Below are 24,264 nucleotides of genomic sequence, written 5' to 3'. Positions count from 1 at the left end.
TAAAGCTAGAACGGAGATATGCAAGAATCCTAATCCTAAATAATAATCCTAAAACCTGGAGGCAAAACATTATCTGCAGAAAGTGGCACTTAAGTAGTCAGATTTCTCTTTAGCAGCAAGAAACCTCAGAAGACGGTAGAATTATATATTTAAGGTACTGAGGACAATAACTGTGATCTAGAATTTTATACCCAGTAAAACTATAAGAGTTAAAGAAAATGAAAGCATTTTCAAGCATATAAACATGAAGACTGTTAGTACTACAGATACTCTGCTTAAAAAAAAATAAAGACTGTCATCAAGCAGAGATGCAAACCCAGAAATTAATAAAATGTCACTAAATTTAGTTATTTATCGACTGCAAAAACTACTGACAGCTTTATATGTTTTTGGAAATGTAAAATATAACTCTACTGAAAATAATGAGAAGTAAAATAATTAATGAATAGTTGTAGTATGATAGTTTCTGTGTTACACATGAGAGAAAGGAAGAAATGTCACATAGTTGTAGTGTATGTTAGAAAATAAAAGTCATTATATGACTTTAAAAAAATTTTTATGAGTTTTTAAAAATTCCATAACATCTAGTAAAATAATAATGCAATTAAAGTTTCTAAGACTGGGACACCTGGGTGGCTTAGTGATTGAGCGTCTACCTTTGGCTCAGGGTGTAATCCCGAGGTACTGGGATAGAGTTCCGCATCAGGCTCCCCACAGGGAGCCTGCTTCTCCCTCTGCCTATGTCTCTGCCTCTCTCTCTCTGTCTCTCATGATAAATAAATAAAATCTTTAAAAAAACAACAACAACTAAAGTTTCTATGACTGTACAGGAAAATAAAAGACTATTAAATTTTTTGTTAATTCAAAAGAAAACAGGAAAAAAGGAACAAAAGAAAAGGATTTACACAGAAAACAATAAAATGATAGTAATAAGACTAAGTAGAACAATAAATACAGTAAATGTCATAGATTTAGCATTTAACAAGCCAATAATTACTAAAAGACTGTGATTTACTAAATTAAGTTTAGAAAACAAAGTCCATCTAAGACAAAAACTACCTTGAGAAATTAAGATTAAAAAGATAGTTATCTGTGATGCCTGGGTGGCTCAGCAGTTGAGTGTCTGCCTTTGGCTCAGGGCATGATCCCGGAGTCCCGAGATCAAGTCCCACATCAGGCTCCATGTGAGAAGCCTGCTTCTCCCTCTGCCTGTGTCTGTCCCTCTATCTCTCTCTCATGAATAAATAAATAAAATAAAAATATTTTTAATAGAAGATAGTTATCTCATAAATTATAAATCATATACATATATAATATGTCATTCTAATTTTTTTCACATGGCCTTATGTTTTGACATATATAGTTCTGGCTCATTCATTTAAACTTCTATGCTTACTACTTGTAGACTATTGTCTGATATTAATAATAACTGCAATAACTAACAATTTACCTATTCTCTTTTTGAAAGCATTTTAGATTATTTCCAATTTTATTGCTCTTTGAAACAATGGTACACTTTTTATGTTCCATCTGCCCTTTTGTGTATTTTTGCAAAGCCTTTTTCTAGATAATATGTCTAAAGGAAGAATTGTGGCATCACTAGCTGTATGCTTCTTCAATGTATTGGATATAACCCAATTGCTAAACAAAGTGTTTGTAGTTGTAGCAATTTACACTCCCACTCAAGATGGAAATTCTAAACTTTTCAAGGTTCTTTCTGCCTCTGCCAATATTAATATAATCGGACTTCTTAAATTTTACCAGCTGTATGCATATAAAAATATTCTTCATTTTTGTTTTGGTATTGTGAGGTTTAATATCTATACTGTGTTTATAAGTATAGATACTGTGTTTATAAGTTGTCTCTTAGTGCATTGCCTGTTCATATTATTTCCCCATTTTTCTATGGAATTATTTTAAAGTTGAACTGTTCTTGATTTATTGGATAGCTATTGACTGTGACATATATATTAAATCATTTAATTTTTCTAGTATTTTATTTAGGAACTTTACATCTTTATTCCTAACTTTACTTTCTTTTTCTGTCCTTGTCTGGTTTTGATTTCAAGATTATTACTTGTCTTATAAAATGAGTTGGTGACTGATTTTCCCTCCTTTTCTATTTTGCCAAATATTTTGTATTTGTTAGTTTTTTAAAGGTTAGAAAAGTTCACCTTGGGAATAGTCAGTTTTCTAGAAGTTTTTTTTGTGTTTTGTTGGAAGAAAGGACAATAGTCATGAAGACAATAATTTTGATTATAAGTTAAATTTATTTAAAGGCTACTGGTTTATTACACTTTTATGTTTTTTAAAAAGATTATATAACATTTTTCTAGAAATATATTTAATCAAAGTTTTCAAAATGTTTTTGTTATACTATTATGGTTTTAAATATTGACATAATTTCTGTGGTTCTGTCCCTTTACTTCATAATTTTTAATTTTTAAAAATTTTCCTTGATTACTCTTGTTGGAAGTGTGACTATTTTGTTAGCTCATTAAAGAACTATATTTAGTTTTGTTAATCTTCTCTTATGTTTCTTTGACTAATTTACATTAATTTTTTTTTTTATCTTATTTGTGAAATTTTCTTCTCCCTAATTAAAAGTCTGTTCTTTAGGACTTTCCTAGCTTCATGAGTTGAAAGTGACACTCAAATATTCTTGTTTTTTGTTGTTGTTGGTTGTTGGTTTTAACAAAGGCATTTAAGACTGTAAGTTTATTCTAATTACTATCTTAGATAATATAAATTTTTATTACTTAATACACTTTTCAACTCTAAATATTTTAAATTTCTATTAGAAATTTAGAAGTGTCCTCATGAATTTTTAGCTTTTATAATTTTAATCATTAATTTATTATTATTATTATTAATCTAAGAGTGTAGAATGTAAAAAAAAATAAAAATAAAAAATAAATAAAAAAATAAGAGTGTAGAATGTATGAGCTCAATTTTAATAAATGTTTCTTGTGTGCTTGAAATGAGGTATCTTTTTCTATATCTTTGATGTAAGGCTCTGTCTTTGTCTCTCTTTCTCTCCCTCTCTCCCTCCCTCCTTTTCTCCTTTCCTCACTATCCACTTTGTAAGTATTTAATTCAAAATATCTAGCTGGGTGGCTCAGTCAGTTAGGGGTTCAACTTTTGATTTTGTCTCAGGCCAACATCTCAGAGATCAAGCCCTGAGACAGGCTTCCTGCTCAGCAGAGTCTGCTTGAGATTTTTCTTATTCCTTCTCCCTCTGTCCCTCCCTCTCATTCTCTCTCTAAAATAAATACATCTTTTTTAAAAAATGTCTATATCCTTACTACTTTGGTTTTGGCTGCTTGGTGTATGGAGTTTCTTATAGACTTGAGTTAAAATATACCATACAATTGTTAAGTTGTGAAATTCAACTTTAAATTCTGTCAGTTTTTGCTTTATACAGGTAATACTCATTTTTAATTGCATATACACTCATGATTCTTATGTATTTTTTGTGAATTCTTCTTTTATTATTTTCTGCCCCATTCAGTTCTTCTTGCCTTACGTTCTATCAGATATTAATAATGCCCTGCCAATTTTCTTTTTGTTAATGTTTATATGACATCATTATAAATATGAATTTATATATGCAAATATAAATTTGACACAAACAGAAAAATAGCATACATTGTTTATGGAGCTGTACATATGGACAAATAGTCAAAGAAAGTCATAGAAAATGCCACTTTCAATAATGACAAACTAGCAATTTGGATAAATACACTCATAAAGAAAAACTATATGTATGTATATATGTATTTTAGAAGAGGCAGGTGAGAATTTGTGGGTCAAAGAAAAAATCAAAAGGAAAAGTAGAATGTATTACTGTATTTTGAATTAATGACAATAAAAAGACTACATATCAAAACTTGTTTGCTGCAACTAAAGTCATGTCAGAGGACATTTTTAGCATTAAACGTGTATATCAAAAAAGAAGGAAAGCTGGATATCAGTGAGCTAAATGCCCACTTCAGGATGTTGGAAAAAGTAAATTAAATTCATACAAAGCATAAGAAAGGAAATAATAATGCTAAAAGCAGAAATGTCAATGAAACTAAAAAAAAAAAAAAAGCGCTTTTAAACTCTTTATTTGAGCCCAAAACCTCAGCAATTAAAACAACAACAACAACTGGGGTGCCTGGCTGGCTCAGTTGGTTAAGTGTCTGACTCTTAATTTCAACTCAGGTCATGATCTCAGGGTCATGAGATTGGGCCTAGCATCAGACTGCACTCAGCAGGGAGTCTGCTTCTACCCCTCCCCTCTCGTTCTGTCCCTCCCCACACTCTCCACCCCCCCCAAATAAATTTAAAAATCTAAAAACAACAACAACAACAACAAAAACAACAAAGATGTCAAAAGAGAAAAAATACAGGCCAATTTGACATAAGATAATTGCAAATGAAATCTAGCAACACATAAAGTAGTACATCGCAAAGAAGCTGGCTTATTCCAGGAATGCAAGGTTGTTTAACATGAGAACATTGGAGTTGAAGTCACCATAAATACAGTGTAGCGGAGAACATATGATCATCTTAATGCAGAAAATTTATTTGATAATATTTATTATCGGTGGTAAGCTGAAAAATTCCCCCCAGAGATGTATATGCCTCAATCCCAAGAACCTATGAATACGGTACCTTACATGGTAAAAGAGACTTTGCTTAATCGAAGGATCCTGATATGTGCATATTATCCTAGATTATTCTGAATGGGCCAATGTAATCACAAGAGTCTTTATAAGAAGGAGGCAAGAAATTAGTGTCAAAGAAGGAGATATTTACAATAAAAAACAGAGTTTGGAATGATGAAGGACATGAACCAAGAAATGAAGAAAACCTATGGAAACCAGAAGAGACAGGGAAACATAATCTCCCGTAAAGCCTTGAAAAAGATTGCAGCTTTGCTGACCCATTTGGGGCTTCTAATCTCCAGATCTTCAAGAAATCAATCTGTACTGTATTAAGCTACTAATTCTGAGGCATTTTGTTTACAGCAGCAATAGGAAACTAATAGTAAAACTTTGCAATTAGGAAAAGAAAGGAATTAATCTTAAAAGGGTATCTACAAAAAAATATAGTACAAACATCATCCTTAAAAGTGGTATGTTGAAAGCTTTTTCTCTGAAACCAGACAGGAGACAAGGATGCCTAATATCACTTTTTTATTTAACATTGGGAAGCCCTACCCAATGTTGTAAGGGGAAAAAATGATAAAGGTTGTATATATATAAACCACTGTGATTTGCAGATTTCATAATTATGTGTATTAAAATCTAAAGGAATCTATAATAAATGACAGAATTTTTAAAAAATGAATTTAGCAAATTAAAAGGAAGCAGATCTCCTTATAAATTTGGCTAACTCCAAAGTCATTGCAGTAAAAATAAAAGATGAGCCTGGAACATCTTGTTATGTCAAAAAATAAAGAAGTGTTCCAAAAATGAAAAGGACAAGTCAAAATGATACAGAGCCAACTCGATGAGGCTGGCCATACTAGGGGCAGATTTAGCCTCAAAATGAATAATGGCAGTAATTACCACTGAATAAAATAATAATCCATGTGTCCATGCTGAACCTAGGTAAACAACTACATAAAGGAGGATTGAAAGCTCCTTTTTATAGTATAATGATTATCATTAATTTACGTAAGAATCATGAATGAGCACTGGATGAATGCTTAAAGAGGACAGGAAATTTACTTAATTTCAAAGTCTCTCTCTTTAGTTTACATAACTGAAAGTGGAAATCAATGGTAAAGAGAAATAAATGTTAGTTATGAACTGGAACAAATTGGGGACACCACCTTAATCAAGTGATTCAGGTAAACATCACGAAAATAGGAAAATCTTAAACATGTGCCTTTGAATGTAATGCACTGGGAAGGAGATTAGACAGATGACAAATAGACTACACATAAATACATATGTCTGTGTGCATGTGTCTGAAAAGTACTACCAATTTGTAAATCTGGGTGAGGAGCAAATGGAAGTTATCTGTACTAACTTAATGAAATATGTAAAATATCTGTGCACAGAAAATTTAGAAATATTAAAGAGAAGTATATCAGAATCATGAATTAAAATATCCAATGTCATACAAATTTATATAATCCTCCACATATCAACTTGTTCCAAATGAAATTCTAGCAGGTATGTGTGTGTGTGTGTGTGTGTGTGTGTGTGTAAATTGATAGGGATAGTCTAAAATGTACACAGAAATTCAAGTACCAAAAATAACCAAAACACTCATAAAAAGTCAGGCCCATCTGACTTTTTATCTTTTTATCTTGTCCAAGGAGAAAAAAGGCAAGGAAATTACTCTATTATCTTGTCCAAGGAGGAAAAAGGCGAGGAAATTACTCTATTAGGTACCAAGGCTACAAGATTGCAAGATATAAGGCTACCATAGCTAATTAAACAATGTAGTATGAAGACAAAGATGGTCAAATGGTTCAGAATAAAGAAAGCAAATCTCATCTATGATTATGATAAACACACTAATGAGTACTGGGTAAATTATGATCTTTTTGATAAGTGTTACTGAGTGTATTGGATAGCCATATGGGGGGAAATGTAATTATATCCTTACCACAATTATACACAAAAATCAGTTCTAAGTAGTTTGAAGATCTCTAGGTAAAAGGAACAGCAATAAAGATTCTAGAAAAAACATGAGAGAATATCTTCAAGACTTTGGGGAGGGAAAATATTTCTTAAAGAATGTGAAGAAGCCATACCCATAAAGGAGAATATAGATTGTACACATTAAAATTAAAAACTTTTATTGTCAAATAGAAAATTATCTGATTGAAAAGGCAAGTTAGGGAATATATTTCTAACATAAGCAATCTACCAGAGTTCATGTACATAATAAAGAATTTTTATGAATCAATAAGAGAAAAAGCAGACAACCTAATCAAATATCAGACAAGACACTTGAATAGACAATCATCTGAATGGGCCAATGAATATATAAAGAAAGTATGGAACCTCATTAATCATCAGGGAAATACAAATAAAATCACAACAATTTATCTTCATCAAAATGGCTAAATGAAAAGACTGATAATGCCAAGTACTGACAAGGATGCAGAACAATGGCAACTTTTGTACACTGCTGCTAGGAGTGTGATTATTAGAATTAGTTGGGAAACTGACATTATCTATTAATTATCTATTAATTCCCATATATATATCAAACAGAATTTTATGGAGAAGAGTGCCTGCAGCAGTTTTAATATTTGCAGACTAGGCACAATGCAAATGGAATCAGCAATGGAGTGATTGAATCAATTCTAGTATATTGATATACTGATATAGTATATTGATACAAAAATTTTGAAGCTACAAAAATGATCAATTAAAGCCACATGCAACAAGATGAACATCACAACATCATTTTGAGCAAAGGAAACCAAACACAAAGTGTCATACAGTTTGATAATATATCAAGTTCAAAACCAGTCAGAACTGATCTATGATGGTACAAGACAGAATAATGGTTAGTTTTTGAGGAGAAGAGTAAGGGATAGTCGTTGTTAGGAGGTGCAAATTTGAGTGGGGATGGGCAACTTGGGAGCTAATGTCTACCTTCTAAGCTGAGTAGTGTTCACATGAGCCTCCTCACTTTGTAAAAATTGAGTTGTACATTTGACATTTATACACTTCTATACAATGTATTTAAAATTCAACTAACAATTAAATTTGTTTAATGTATGGGAATAACAAATATCAAAATCCTAATAGTGGTTACTTCTGAGAAAGAATGGAATGGATTTGGGAGGGGCTGATGGGGGCAGGGGAGAATTCAACTCTATGCCTTATTTATTTTAAAAGAATATAATGCAAGCATAGTAAAAATATTAAGTTATAGTTAAACTGAGGGTTTGTTACGTAGGTGTTTGTTATAGTACCATTACTCTGTATACATTTCTATAGATTTAAAATCTTTCCCTTACAAACAAAAACCAACCATTGAGCTTGTCCTAAATAGTATGTTCACCAATGCAAGAGACAATTCCAGGACCATGCCATCATGATCTCCATATTGCTCTCAAAGACTAAAATTGGAGCATCTCAAGATGTTGTCCACTACATGTCATAGAGTGACAGAACAGGTTGAAGAGTAAAAGGCAATGAGCTATTCTGTTCTCTGAAGGGAAGTGTGAAATTTTGGTGACTTTTAATAGAATAGGCACCTTCATGAGCTCTTTATAGGATCCTCAAACTCTTCTCCATGGAGAAAATGTACACATTTACATATAGTAGATACAGAAGGCAAAATAAATTTTCTGACTCTTTTGAATGTCTTATATGATGTCATGTTTGCAGTTTTGTTTCCTCTGTGTTATCTTTTATTTTATTGATTGTTTTATTTCATTATTATTTTATTTTATTACATGGATCTATTGAAAGTAAGTATAAGTGATAGACATTCTGATTTTTGCAGTTCCCCCTATATTCCTTTCATCTGTGCACACACACACACACACACACACACACACACACACACCTTTCACATAACCATGGATGATTTGTAAACTGCTTCTCACCTCGTTTTCCATTTCAGTCTCATTAAAATTTCCAAGGTCTACTCTAGAGTTCAAGCTTTCTCAAAGATCAATGCAGACTTCACTTACCAAGGGGGTTTGTTGATCCATCCTTCAAGAAGCTAATTTAAATTTCTCCTCACCAGGTAATATGGTAAGTCACTACTCTATGTCAATATTTGCTTTAAGTTCTTTTCCACTTGATGGAGTTCACGAGATGTGTAAAGCATTTACTTGGCTCTTCAAGAGTGGGTTATATATATATGTAAAAACAGAAAGGAAATGAGTGTAAACTTTTCCAAAAGGCCTTTCTGAAGTGAATGATCATTTTATTATTTTCTCAGATAAAATTAACTCAGTCACTTGAAAGAAATACAACACTCATATTTAATGCAAAGTATTGAGATGAGAGAATGAAATATATCTGTATTTATAATTCATCATAACATTTTACATTCAATTTTCACTTTGCCAAAATGCATCCATCACTCTATTTTAGAAACATAGAGGAATTCTTAATACTTCATGAATAAAAGTCTGAGGGGGGAAGAATTCCCTCTGGTAGCAGTTTTATTTCAATACAAGTTGTAGCTTCAATTCTTTAATGCAGACAAAAATCCCAAAGAAAAAGCTTAAATGTTGGAATGTCCTCTTGCTATTTATAAGAAAAGTAATTCCCTATACTCAGAAACACAGCTCTAATAGTCACCTCCCACCTCTGAGCCCATCCACTTTAGGTCCCAGCTATAGGATGACAGGAGTTGACCAGGAAAAGGATAACATTTCTGAGAGTTCATTTTACTCTTGAGTCACTTTTGCATGAAATGATAGCTTGCCTTTTGGGGATTGGCCTCAATGCGTCTCTCTGTAAATTACTTACCATATATCAGTCTTGATTCAATAGACTATAAAATATAGGGGCTTTTTATTGGCAAGAACTTAGGGTATTTTTACAATGCAAAATAATTCTCCCCTGCAGGCAAACTTAAAAGAATTAAGAGTTATGAGACTACAAGGAAAAAGTGACCATGTTTTCTCTTGCAAACCCCTCCCTATCTCCTACTCCAGATCTCCCATGTACGACCTTTTAATACTTCAATCCAAGGAAAGAAGACTGAAGCAGTAAAAATAATTTTAACTCAAAGTTTTTTGATTCAATTCACATAATTAATTTAACAGCAGCTCAAGGTTTCTTTTTTCCTTAAAAGGACTTTTTTTCCCTAATTGCCTAATTTTCTAATAGGAACTAGAATCTTCCATTTGAGTCCTCTCAGAGCCTGATTTCATCTATGTCCTATATTGGAGACTAGAAAGCTGGACTGCATATTAAACTTACCCTGCTCTTAAGCTTCTTGAATTTGGTTCCTATTGGATATTACATTCCTTTACAAGCTAAGAAACTATGGGATGACAGTACACAATGCTCTGGTACCATCCATAAAATCAGTCTCCATCCTTAACTATTGTAAAACATTTATCTCTGAAATGATATTGTATATCTGAAGCATAATCCTGTTTTTTTAAAATGTTATTGCTGTTTTTTATCTTTTTTTAAAAAAGACCTTTTATTTTATTTACTCATGAGAGATACAGAGCGAGAGAGAGAGAGGCAGAGACACAGGCAGAGGGAGAAGCAGGCTCTACGCAGTGAGCCCGACGTGGGACTCGATCCCGGTCTCCAGGATCACGCAGTGGGTTGCAGGCAGCGCTAAACCGCTGCACCACCAAGGCTGCCCGCTGTGTTTTATCTTTATGTTATTTTAAGGGTCAAAGCGAGAAAAACAAGCTCACCCTTTATGGAAGCTGTGGCATAAACCCAGATACACACACACACACACACACACACACACACACACACACAAGTAAATCCAAACAAGAGTTTCAACAAAGAGCCATTTAATGCATATCAGTTGTTAAGGTATAAATATGAATTTGGTTTGAAAATTTAAAAAAACAGTGTGATTCTTAAAGGAAATCTTCCTATTGGGAAAAGATCATCATGAAACAATCACACTGCTGACCAAAGCATTTGGCCTCCTCTTCTTCCCTTTTTGTTTTCTTTCTTACCATGAAGGGGGCGGGGGGGGGGGGGGGGGGGGGGGGGGGAGGGAAGTGAGCACAAACTGGAAAAAGAAATAAATAAGGCTGGAGGGGACCTAAAATTGAGAGCAAAATGAAACAAATTAGAATCCTTAAAACCATATAATAAAAAGTTAAAGCAAATATGATAGCTACTCAATATCTTCACTCTATCAAGCTAAATTTCAGGCAATAAATCACCTGGAGCTGTGAATACAAAGTGTAGCTATAAAGAAGACAAAGTTAAAACTTTTCATTTCTAAATGAAAAATAAACTGAATTTAGTAAAAAGAACCAATCCTGGAAAGATCCTCAGCAAATCTAATCCCCTTACTAAAAAAATAATAATAATCCCCTTATTAGAAAAGAGAACTGAAAATCAGAAATTCAATGATATGCTTGCTAATGATGGGGCTGGGACTAGAACTCATACCTCCTGGAATTTCCACTGGTACCCTCAATACCTAAAAACTTATGTGCCTTTAAATTTGTCCTTAATTTGGTTTCATTCTACAGATATGCATTCAGCATTTTTTCTGTGCCAGGAATTAAGTTCAGTGAGTCTTTGTACTCATAGAGCTTATCATCTTGCAGGAAAACTGACACCAAACCATTCTTTACAAAATGAATTACATCTGGAATGAATGCTACAAAAAAGTGAAGGGTAAAGAAATATTTTGGAAGTGTCAGCTATTTACCTGTTGCTCTAATGAGATTTTTCTCATTGAGGTCACCAAGACACATTTATTTCCTCATTTTATCTGAACTCTCTTCAACTTTTGATGTTGCTAATAGTTTCTTCCTCTTGAAGCTCCCTCCTCCCTTGATGCAATACTTAAAAAAAATTGTGGCATTTTATCTACCTTCCAAACAAAGTAACACATGAGTTTTGGGATCTGGGCCAAGTTAGAGAGTTACTGCAGGACAAGCTTGTGCCTGCAAACCTTGGATAAGACCAGAGCTCAAGCATAGCTTTGGGGACTGAGTCTTCAACTGAGTCAAATGGATGGTAGTAAAAGTTCCTGAGAACACACCAAAGGAATCATCAAGAATGAAGCCATGGGAAGAATAAATAACCTAGAGAATATGAGTATGGGGCATGTGGACCCAGTAAAAATTTTCCCAAAGATCTTTATTTTCCAGAAATGTCTAAATATGCATACAATTTTTCTTATAGTACAAAAAAAGTGAATATAAAAAAACCAATAGGGATCCCTGGATGGCTCAGCGGTTTAGTGCCTGCCTTTGGCCCAGGGTGTGATCCTGGAGTCCCGGGATGGAGTCCCATGTCGGGCTCCCTGCATGGAGCCTGCTTCTCCCTCTGCCTGTGTCTCTGCCTCTCTCTCTGTGTGTCTCCCATGAACAAAATAAATAAAATCTTTAAAAAAAAAACACACACACACTAAATTAAGGAACCTGATTTGCATTACATAGGCTGCTTTAGACAGGAAGAGGATAATTTAATATTAAGAATATTAAACTGATATATTTTCATGTCCCCCCTAATGATATTGCCCTGCAGCTCTTATGCCATTATGGCTCCAAGAAAGAATAAGATGTGACACCTTGAAAGTCCCCGCCCGTCAAGAAGCAAAAGTGCTTCAAGTTATAAGAGGAGAGAAAGAAATGGAAAAGAAAGGATAACAAGTCAGAGGGGAATGTCTTGTCCTCTTCAGAACTGAAGCAACCTACCAAGCAAGAAGAGTAGAAACACCCAGACAGGTTAAGTGTGTGTGTGTGTGTGTGTGTGTGTGTATGGCTAATGGAGGAGAGTAATAAGACCAAAAAAAAAAAAAAAACTGTTGAAATTCTCACAGAGATGATGGAAGAACTTTCAAGTAGATGTTTCACTTTTCCAGCACCTCCGACAAGGTTCAGGAATGGCAAAATGGCATAGGAGGAAGGATGCGAGGAATGAGACTCAGAGTGTCCTTCTGGTTTCATTTATGCACATGTGGCACATGAGAAATTCAGAAATCGGAGTGCTTTTCCCCATCCAGAAGGCTGAGTTACAAGGTTACAGGCCTGCCAGGAGCTTCTGTAATAAGAGGCAAAGTGTCCCTTGAGTGGAAACTGGGGTGAAGACATGTCTGAGAATTAGAGGACCTATAGGCCAGCAAGAGTGAGAGACAGTAAATAGAATTGTCACATGACCTAGCAACTCCATTCTCGTGAATAGACCAAAAATAATAAAGCAAGTTTCAAAAGCGAGTATCACTTTTTGGATGAACAAAGGTGATATAACCCTAATGTGGAATACTATTCAACCATAAAAAAAGAATAAAGTACTAGTACCTGCAACTATAAAGATAAATTTTGAAAACATGCTAACTGAAATAAGCCAAACACCAAAGATCACTTCTTCTATGATTCTATTATCTGAAATATCCAGAATATACAAATTCTGTCTATTTTCCATTCATAGAGACAGAAAATACAGTGGTGGTTATAAGAGGCTGTGAGGGAGAAGGAATAGTTACTGAGTACATGGGTTCCATTTGGGGTGACAAAAAACTTCCAAAACTAGAGAGTGAAGATGGCTGCATAATGTTATAAATGTACTTAATGCCACTTGATTGTACACTTCCCTTAAAATGGTAAATTTTATGATATATGCATTTTACTACAAGGTAGTAGTAGTGTAGTAGTAGTAGTAGTAGTAATAGTAGTAGTAGTAGCAGTAATAGAGGTAAAAGTAGGCCTTGCCAACAGGGAGTGATGGTTAATGTAGCCATGGAACACTCAATACACTTCATTCATACCAAAGGAACAGACTATGAATTTTAGCAAGTGAGCTCTTCATTATTGGGCACCAGAGATAAATACCCACGAGTGGTTGATGGAGATCCAGAAAAGAGTATGAGCATGCTAGACCCTAACTACTTGACTGTCAGGATAGAAAAGTAACCCTTGAAACCAGAAACTGCCTTGGGGACTGAGAGAAAAGAAACAGATTAGATTGGAATTGAATTTTGAGTTGCCGTAATCATTTCTGAAATGAGACTATTCAAAAACTGAAAGAAATTATTTTAAACTAGAAGGGCTTGAGATACTGTAACTGGCAAACTTAGAAGTATTTTTTTTTCCTGCCATCAACAGGAATAGGTATCTCAGACTGAGATAAACACTAAAAGACCACTTCTTTGGTGCACAGTATAGTATGTATATTTTAGGTTTTAATAAGATGGAAATCAGAAGCAACCAATGCAGATGTGTTCATAACCCATCCCTTTGTTGAGTGACTTCATGATGTTTATCTTAACAGTGATGAGGATAGTGTCAGAAATGTAAGAAGTGCTGTATCAGTGGCAGAGTTTGTGGTGATAGAAGATTCTGGTCTTGAGCAAAAGTGTGTATGAAGTCAACATTCCGTGATGTTTAGGTATTATAGCTCTACACATATATAATGCTTAAAAGCATCACTGCTGTGAAATTCCTACAGGATAAAGATGTATTATACATAGTCTGGAACTCTTTATACATTTAATCTCCACTTTCCTGTTGAAACAACTGTTTTTATAAGGAAGTTTTTGATAATGTGAGACTTCCAATGGCACAATTATGTCATAGCACAGAAGTGTTTCTCAGAGTTCTCAAAAGTTTGATTCTATTTTTTAAGAATTGAGATATTTTATTTATATGTGTACAGATTTTGTTTTTCTTTAAAATTTTACAGAGATTGAGTTGACATATGGCAACAATTAGAACTGAATCTTCAACTTGAAAGAGACTTTAGCCTCTCTGTTGTCTCAACAACACCATTGTCACTTGTTCATTTTTAGATATCTTGACCTGTGGGCACTGGTGTTCACTCCGCACTATAGCTAAATATGTGTTATTATATCCAATGATGAAGATTATGCTGGTGAATCACATTGTTTGGCTTAAGTGGCAAAATCTCAGAAATATTCCATCTCTGGAAGACAAGCCACCAACTCCTTACCTCAAAAAGACTGAAGTCATAGCAAGTGTACCATCACTCATCCTTAAAACAGAATTGTTTACTAACCAAGAAAGCATTATGTAAATTAGACTGTAAAGTGCCAAGCGGTATGCATATATAAGGCATTATTACAGAGCTGTCATTAACAAGTGTTCTAGAGCTTTGCCAAAGAATCTTAACTATTTGATGATGATGACTTTGGTACAGCAGATAAAGCCCAGGAGACCCTAGATTAGCTACAAGCCATACTGGGAAAACTGAAAAAAGCCTAAAGACATTCATTTAAAAAATATAATTTGAAATATCTACATTTATAGTAGAGAATATGCAGCCTTCCTAGCACATAAGTAAGTAAAAGCATTAATTTTGAAATATAGGTTTTTAATTTTAGTGCATGGATCTGTTTTGCAATGGTTATAGGTACTTTTAGGAAAATGATGTCTTCAGTCCTTCTGGCATCTCTGTTGATTTTGTGGTTTAAATGAACTCTCACTTTCACACAAGGTAAAAATGAAACAGAAGGATTAAGCAACTGGTTGAAGTTTACACAGTGACTCAATTCAGAGAAAAGATGAACTGTGTCTCTTGATTCCCATAGCAATTTTATATTGTGACCTAATTCTTCCCAGGTACCAAGACCCAGCTAAATATGCTTTTCATTTTTCATTTTATAGGAATTGATTAAATAATGGCTCAAGATTGTCACTGTACTTTTATTATTTTAATTGCAAGGCTATCAATAGTTATGTAGAGATTCATAAAAGATTGTTCTTGATGTGATGTAAGAATCGATTTTCTTTCAGCTCAGCTGATCACTCAGAATTTTGAATGTGGAAATCTTTTAGAACTGTACTTTGTCTTCTTAATAGGATTATGGTTAATCTTTTGATGAATAGTAATGCAGAATCCTTTGTTTTTTGCTTTACGTTGAATAGTTCACTTAGTTACATGCTCTTACAACATGTTTGCTCCAACTCCGTCAATAAGCACAAATATTGAACAGCCTGAATATCCCTCACTGATCTGCTCTCTGACTGAAAAATATTAGTACAAATAAAATGAAAAGATAAACACCATTTGCTATTTGGTGTAAGATAAACTCACCCTAGGAGATAAAATGAGACAATTTACAAGATTAACTTGAAAAATCTACTTTCTTGGACATTTTTAGCCAGAGACAGGCTATGAAATCACTTATCATCTCTGAGTCCTGTAGATTTTACAAATTTCTGGTAAGAAACAAAAATGGGACAGTGGGAAACAGTAATTGAGACAATGATAAAAACTGAAATTTGGAACTGTGGCTTGTCTTTGTTTCAGCCGAGATGCAGCTGAGGTTTTCTGCTAAGTGTAGTGGAAAATAAGGGGAAAGGAATTATTGCCAAAAAAGTAAATACAATGATGGTTGAATATATATATTAAATTATTTTCCAAGGAGCTTTTGTGTGAGAGCCTGTCTGATAGTGCACTTCAATACATTTACATCTTGGAATTTTAAAGGGTCTGTCTATCAGTGTGCTTTCTGAATGGGTTTTCAATTGCACAAATGGTCTCTATCACATGAAAAGCAATCCTGTTTTTTGAAAGGCAATGTACTTATTGTGCTACCCACATGGGACTATCAGTGCCTATTGGCTACCAACAATTACCTTTGAAATGAAAAATATTGTTTGTATCAAAGAACTGTTTGAGTCTAAAGAAAAAGCTTTGCAGCCTGCCAATCATTCTCATATCCTGAGGATTATATTGTTGGGAGTTTTATACAATTTACATGCAGAACCTGAAAATGACTCCAGTGAGTTATATAACCCCATGGGGTGTTTTCACTCTGGTTAGGTTGCATTTCCTGACACTGCTGACATCAGATTCTTTTTGTGAAAGTAGGAACCAAAGTCCTTCTATTTTTAGATATCTGTAGTCTGTCCATCAGTGATTACTTGGAATGCTTTATTCCTACAGAAATTTCAGAAAATCACCTTTATCAGTTCAGCAGGGGATTAAGGAAAATAGTTATTATAAATGTCTCCCCAGATTACTGGTTTGGAAAAGCAGTAAATAGAATAGTGAGTGTCATCTAGATTACCAGAATAAGTTACCAGTGCTACTAAATTTCCAGTAACTAAAGCAAGTTCAGGGATCTTTGTAAATCAGTATTTTAGAATTATTTTTTAACCACAGTTTTTGAAAAAGCTTTATCATTCTTCTTTTTTTTTTTTTTTTTTAACATCATGGAGCAGAGCCAGGCTGTCATTCCAAAATTCATTCCTTGCTCAAAAAAATGCATCTATAATTTCTTTATAGTGTGTGGATGCCATGGCAGGAAACTGATCTGGAGACAGAAGACATGCCAATGTCATTAAACAATCCATATGTCTGCCTAATGCATGAGAGTGAGTTATTGTAAAGCTTGATATAAACAGATATGTTATATGATAAATATATAATAGGATACTTAGTGAAGGTTTAAGTGTTACCAGACACTCATGGGGTCTCCTCGGCATATTTCCAAAGGAACTCTAGTCTTAGCTTTGTCTGAAATTAATTCTGATTATTAACAGAAAGAGAATTTTTATTTTAATCAAAAACATACATCCTTTATATTTAAAAAATGAAAAAACAAAATGAGGTAAAGGGAAAAGGGTTAGGGAGACATAGAGAATATTGCTTTCATTTATAAAGGAAAACATATTGGAGTTAACAAATGTTCACTAGCAGGAGTCACACCATTAGCAACACTCTGCATGTGTGTGTACATGTGCATGTGTATATGAGTATGTGCATGTGTGTGAGTGTGTGCATGTGTGTGGACATATTTATGTATCTTTTATATATGTATATGACCTTAGTACATATATACTTATATTAATCATACATAATATATATGGTATAGTAGATATGTAGTAGAGATATAGATATAGATAGTAGATACCTGTTTGACATGTTATGTTATAATTTCATCATATTCCCAAATTATCAAGAGACCATATTGCAACCATAAAAATTCCAAAAACTCTTTAGTCTTTGGGAATCTGCTTTTAATTTCATATAAATCCCTAACCACAAACATTGGTAAAGTCAAATCAATGAATATTTATTCGCTGGCTTATTGAGTGTTTAGATTTTTGCTATGTACTATGACTAGAAGAAGAGATTAAAATGAGAAAATTCAATTCATTCATTTAATTTTTTGGTGCAAAGAGAAATACTCCTATTCTTTGTAGTTTGTAGTAGAACATCAGCACTAGTGAGAGAGAAGCATAATTTGAGAGCCATTGTGGTAAGCAATGAATTTTGTGGATTCTTATGTTGGAAGGAGATAAAGTTATAAAAGCAGGTCTTTTTTGATAGCAAGTGGGTATGGATGCTGCAGACCACGGGGAGTAGTTAGAGAAAAAAACAATATGGTGGGAGGTCAAATGTGGGTCAAAGTCCAAAGCAGAATCAGTTAGGAGAGTAAGAGTCAGCAACAAGTAGGTTAACAGTATGAATGCAACAGATTCAGCATGAATGCAACAGAAACAGAATCTGTCTCAATTCTGTCTCCCCTTTTGACTTTTGTTTATTTATCTACCTGTGACCTTCCTGATTGCTGAAAGAAACTAAGGTGTTTATGAAAGCAATGAGGTCAAGACAATGTCTGGGATGAATGAAAAGACTGGGAGCATTTAAATTCTGTATTCAAGGTGATGAATAGGAGGAAAATTTGGCATCTGGCCAGGATATTGGTAGCAAGGTAGATGGCAAGAGTGGAAGGAACAGAGTTGGACTAGAAAAGCTAGGGAGATTAGCCTGGCACTTAGAAACCCATCGAGGTGACCTCGATGTGATCAGAGAGAAGACTGGACTACAGAATGGTATCTCTCACTCTGACCCCTTCTTGGCAAGAAAGAAGTCTGAAATTGAAGCAATGTGATAGTTCAATACAGAACATTTGATATGCTTCCTGCTATATCATGGACAGACCCTAAGCCTGCTAGCATTACAGGCAAGACAAATGGATGTATCTGGATGAAGTGGGGAAGAAAAGGGATATAGGGGTTTTCCTAGAAAGGTGGTAATAGGAAGAGATTGATGGCAAGGATACAGGAATAAACTTATGAGAGTATAAACCAAGAGGTGAGCAGTGAGAATGGAATGAGAAGGAAAAGGAAATCTAAATGAGAACAAGATATCAGCACTGAAATAGAATTCAATTAATCTAGAGAAGGGCAAGAATCAAGCTCATCTCCAATTGATCTTTTGCTTACCTTTAACACTCTTGACTTTTATTCTCACAAGGTTGTCCTAGAACTAATTATTCTGTTCCTTTCTCTTCTATCACACTGTTCCCTTGTCCTATTGTTGCTTAGAACCTTCTGTGACAATCACAGAGCCACTGGCATTTCAACATCTGAATATCCAAGCTGAAGTGTTTGTACATCACAGCTGCTAGGGTTATATTATGAAATGATAGTTTTCAAATCCTAAACATGAATCAATATTTTGCAATTCTTTACATGAGATGACATTAAAATACATATATTTTACACAGAACTGCCTTTTCTCCATTCTCCGTCAATCTTGCTTCTTCATGGTGGTCCATAGCCTCAAAAATTTAATTTCTTTTCATGCTTTGCTATATATGCAGCATGTTTTGAATGAAATCAGAAAATTGTGAGGCTAATTAAAGGAAAAACAGCTTTTTCATGTTTCAAGTCACCGCAGAAATTTAAATTGAGTATATTCTCTCATTCTCCCCAACCACCACTCTTTTTTTCAGGATTTATAATTTCTCATGCTGTTCCAGTCTTCTGTGAGTTATAGAGGTTTTACTAAAACATGCCTAGTATCTTCTCCCATGCAGTGTCCCATATATTTAGGAAGACAGAATATTAAACAGATAATTACAACTTAATGTAAGTGCTATCAAAAGACAAGTAGCTCTATGATCAAGAGTTGGAGAGCATTTCTGACTTTCTCCAAACAAGTGTTGTTTAAGCTAACAGTAGTAGACAATGATTTAACCAAGTTGGCATATTGGGAGAGAGTGAAGCCCAGAAGATCATGCCAGGAGAAGAACAATGCAGAAGTGTGAAAGTAAATTTATTAAAAGAATGGAAGAAAGTTCAAATAGATTGTGATCATCAGGCTAACTGGCCAGAAGTGAGACTGTAGAGGTTAAGTGAGGGCCAGCATTACACCAGGACTGTGAGGATGGTTTGATCTCCAAAAGTATATTAATATATTATAAAATTTTTAACAGTAAGAGAGAAAGCTCAGTGTGTTCCTATCAATAGATGCAGAAAAGGGTATGAGATAAAAGTTAACACTCATTCAGGAAAATTTCTTAGAAAACTTGGGTTTCTCTCAATAAACCTCAAGAAACATCTCATACAGATCTAAAACATTAGTACTTCTTTAAAGTCAGAAACAAAGTGCTTTCTATCGCTGCTATTCTTTTACATTGTAATGGCAACCGAAGCCAAACAATTCAAAATAAAAGACAAGAAAAAAATAAGAATTGGAAAAATAGAACATGGGTGCTCTGCCTCTAAAATTTCCTTTCCAGCTACTAAACAAATGATTGTATTGTGAAGGGTTAATCCAACTTTTCTATCAATTGAGATGCTAATTAAAGAAAATATTTCAACCTACCCCACACCCCAGTTGATAATACTACTTAAATGTAGCATGAATTACTAACCAAAGTAAATGATCTGTGTTTGTCTTTCTTCAGTATCTTTTACTATCCAGTCTGCCTTCAATTTTCTTGCCAGTTGCATTTCAGTAGTTAGTTATTGTGTACATGCAAACTATAAATGATTACAGGAACATGCCTTGTTAGGGTCATTTTTTTTTCTTACAATGTGCCCAGTATATTGTTAAAAATTATGATGAACATGAGATTTTATACCAATAGAGACTTTTAGGAGTAGCACAAGAAATTTTATAACAATTATCCTCCCCTAGATGAAAACAACAACAACAAATCCCATCCTAAACAATGGTTTTAATAAGAACAATTATCTTGAATATGTAAATATCCCAAAGGATATTTCTCTAGGCATCACTGGCTCTTTGGCTTCTAATTAGTTTTCTTCACCTTATTAACTCTATTTGCTGGCATTTGTCACAGTGAGGCCAAACTTCACAGGAAACACTGTACATCTTAATGTCACATGTACTTTCCCTTTTATATAAATAATGTTAGCTTTATAAAATTATATTATGAAAACAAATGTCGTATTATATGAATTTACGGTTATGTATTTCAACTCCTTGCTATACTACTTATAAAATCTATAATCTTAGTAAGGTTTACTTAACTTCCTTAAGGCTTAATTTACTTGCACAACATGCATGATAACATCTACTTTATGTGAATCTTATAAAGACTAAATGAGATATGCACAGACAAGCTCACAGTGGCTACAGCTTGGCACTGAGTAAAATGGGAGTCCTATTCCTTTATTCTTTCTGTCTATAATATCAAATAATAAAGATATAATTTTCATGAGGTTAAGGACCATGCCTTTTTGTTCATTACTGTGTCCTCAGAATAGAACACATTGCCTTTTATATAGAGGAGGCTTAATAGAAATTTATTGAATAAATGAAGGAATGAACAAACTGTGAGGGATCTTGAATATAATCTAATACAACAACCATATATTTTTATTGAGATAAAAAGCTCAATTTAAAAAATAAAATTACTACTTTATTTTAAAGTGCAGAATTCAGTAGCTTTTAGTACATTCACATTCTTGTACAACCAATATCACTATCTTATCCTGATCACCTTCATCACTTGCCCTAAAACAGACCCTGTACCCATTGAACAGTTCTACTCTCTCTTCTGCCAACCCCTGGTGATCATGACTCTGCTTTCTGCCTCCATCAACCACTTTCTATTTAGATGAAGGGAAGATAAGGTCTAGAGACATCATATGACTTCCCAAGTTGCAGTGTTAGTAAACCTCAGAGCTGGGCATCAATTTAAGTTTAATTCCCTTTCTAGAGCATCATTGTGCATTGCTTTACATACAAATCATTTGAGCAGCTTCTTCATTAAGAAATTTCGCTCACTCTCTTTTTCAGGGATATAAAGACAATAATATTCATCCTGACTTTTTCTGGTTAGGTGGATGATTGAAAGAAGGCTTTCCATTTTCCAAAATGAGTTCCAAGAGTAACTAACACACTGTCCCAGGCACTGTTCTTAAGTATATTACAAACATTAGCTCATTTCTGCCTCACTACGCCTATAAGATAGGGACTAATGTCCTACTTTTCAGGTGAGGAAATTATAGTAAAAAGAATTTAAGTGATTCACCCATGATCATACAACTACTAAACTGATAATCCAAGGATGTTAATAGGATTTGATTTTTAAGATGAGAGGGATTGGAAGTAATGTAGTTTCAGGGAATGTGGAAATCAACAGTTAATTAATCAGTGTTCTACACGATAGGATTTCTTCTCTGAGCTTCTAATGATTCAATTGCCTCTCGTGGATTAAGAGTCTTTAATTGATTAATTATGAATTTCTGAGAGGAGAAGATAGGGTGAATTATTTCTCAAACATATTTGAGCAAAGGAGTACTTATTTATTTATTTATTGAGGTATAATTGACACATAACATTGTATTAGTTCCAGGTGTACAACATAATGCTTCAATATTTTATATACTACAAAATGATCACTATAATAAGTCTAGTTACCATTCATCACCATACAAAATTACAATTGTTTTTCTTGTGATGAGAATTTTAGGATTTACTCTTTTGACAGCTTTCAATTATGCACCACAATATCACTGCCTATAGTTAATGAGCTGTATTATTACATCCCCAGGGCTTATTTATTTTGTAATTGGAAGTTTCACCCATTTTGTGTGTCCCCAAACCCCCCTATCACTCAACCCTGCCCTGGATCTTGGTTTTCTTGAACCTTTATGATCATTTGAACAGCCTGATTTATTCTTGATAGGTTCCAGTTGTTGAGGGTGTGCCAAGACTTGACAGTGTTCCAAAGGAGAGATCTCAGTCAGATGTTGGATGTTGTCTCCTGGCTTATGTCCCCTGAAAGCACTACCATAGTCTCAGATGAGTGGCAAACCTGAAGTCTGTCCCTCAGGCTGAAACTCTAGGACAAATAAATAGGCCCATTTCACAGAAAGACTGAAAAAATGTTGCCTTCTCCTGTCTGTACAGTGCCCTGGGGGTGTCAGCATGCCAATAACTGTTGTTCTGATCATTACAGTCCTGTGAGACTCAGGAATCTGAGTCCTCATGGCCACCAGAGCCAAGTGCTCAAGGGGAGCCCCCTGTGTGGTCTGTGTGTGCCCACCAGCCTTAGCGAAGTAACCAGAGTATGGAAATTGTGTATGCTCATTTGCTTTAGTGAGGCAGCTAAGAACACAAGGGCAAGGTATGCCTGCTGGCCTTGGCAGGGCAGCTGGAGAGTGTGTATGCCTGCCTATGCTAGCTAGGTGGAGACAGTACAAAAATGATGCACATCAGTGCCTCCCTCTGAGAGAGAGTCCCAGCAGACCCTTTCTCCTCAGGCAGACTCTTTAAAATTAGTAATCAGATCTCCTTCACAAATAGTCTAGGCACTTTCCAAAATGCTGCTCTTGTGTTGGGCCCCAAAGAGTCTGCGTGTAAGCCTTTTAAGAATGGCATCTCAATTCCCTACAGCCCTTTAGGTCTCCTAGACATAAGCTCCACTATTTTTCAAAGCCAGATGTTTTGGGGGCTTGACTCTCTGGTACAGGTCCCAAGGACTGCGGTGCTTGCTATAAAGCATGAAACCCTCACTTCTCAGGAAGAAGCTCCAGATTTTTGAGATTCCTTTCAATTGTGGGTTACTGCACTAGGGGTGGGGTTTTGGGCAAGATCTTATCTCTTCCTCTCCTACCCATATTAATGTGGTCTATTTACCCTTTGTTGAAGATGAGCTGTTTAGCTAGTTTTCAGAGAGAATTGTCTTATCTGTAGCTATAGATTCAGTATGTCTGTAGGAGGAAGTGAGCTCAGGATCTTCCTATAGCCATCTTGGATTGCCCCCTCCAAAGAACTTTTTAAAATGAACTTATTAAGTTATAATTTACATGCAGTAATTAAACTCATTTTAAATGAACAGTTCAATGGGTTTTGACAGAGAGTCACCACCATAATCACCCTCTTCCCAGAGAAGTTCCCCACCTCTGGCCTTGGACAACTACGGTTCTTTTTTTCACTCTGTTTTTACAATACATTAAACTTTCCTTTCTACAATTTTATTTGTGGAATCATAGTATGTACTCTTTTGTCTGTCTTCCTTCACTTGGCATGATTTTAAGATTCTTTGGTGCTGCATGTTATATCAGTAGTCTGTTCCTTATACCGGTAGTCTGTTCTTTTTATTTCATTGTATGGAAACAGCATAATGTATTTGTCTATTCATCTATTAATGAATATTTTTGTTTTGTTTTTGTTTCATTTAGTTAGAACATCTTCCACTTTGAAAATCATTGACAAAGTGACGTCTGGGTGGCTCAGTGGTTAAGCATCTGCTTTCAGCTCAGGGCATGGTCCTGGAGTCCCTGGATTGAGTCCCACATGGGGCTCCCTGCATGAAGCCTGTGTGTCCCTCTGCCTGTGTTTCTCTCTCTGTCTCTCTCTCTAATGAATAAGTAAATAAAATAAAATA

General features: G+C 34.5%; 1 long non-coding RNA gene across 1 annotated transcript; it reads left to right on the top strand.

The window, feature by feature from the left end:
- The first annotated feature begins 14,792 nt into the window (after window positions 1–14,792).
- LOC140631494 (uncharacterized) lies at window positions 14,793–24,264 on the top strand. The gene is made up of 3 exons (XR_012029038.1): window positions 14,793–14,938; window positions 16,893–16,981; window positions 24,059–24,264. It is a non-coding gene; the product is annotated as an uncharacterized lncRNA (long non-coding RNA).

Source organism: Canis lupus, chromosome 4 (genome assembly GCF_048164855.1).
Source record: "Canis lupus baileyi chromosome 4, mCanLup2.hap1, whole genome shotgun sequence".
NCBI lineage: Eukaryota > Metazoa > Chordata > Mammalia > Carnivora > Canidae > Canis > Canis lupus.
The sequence above is the reverse complement of the archived record's forward strand: the minus strand, read 5'-3'. Positions and strand labels throughout refer to the sequence as shown.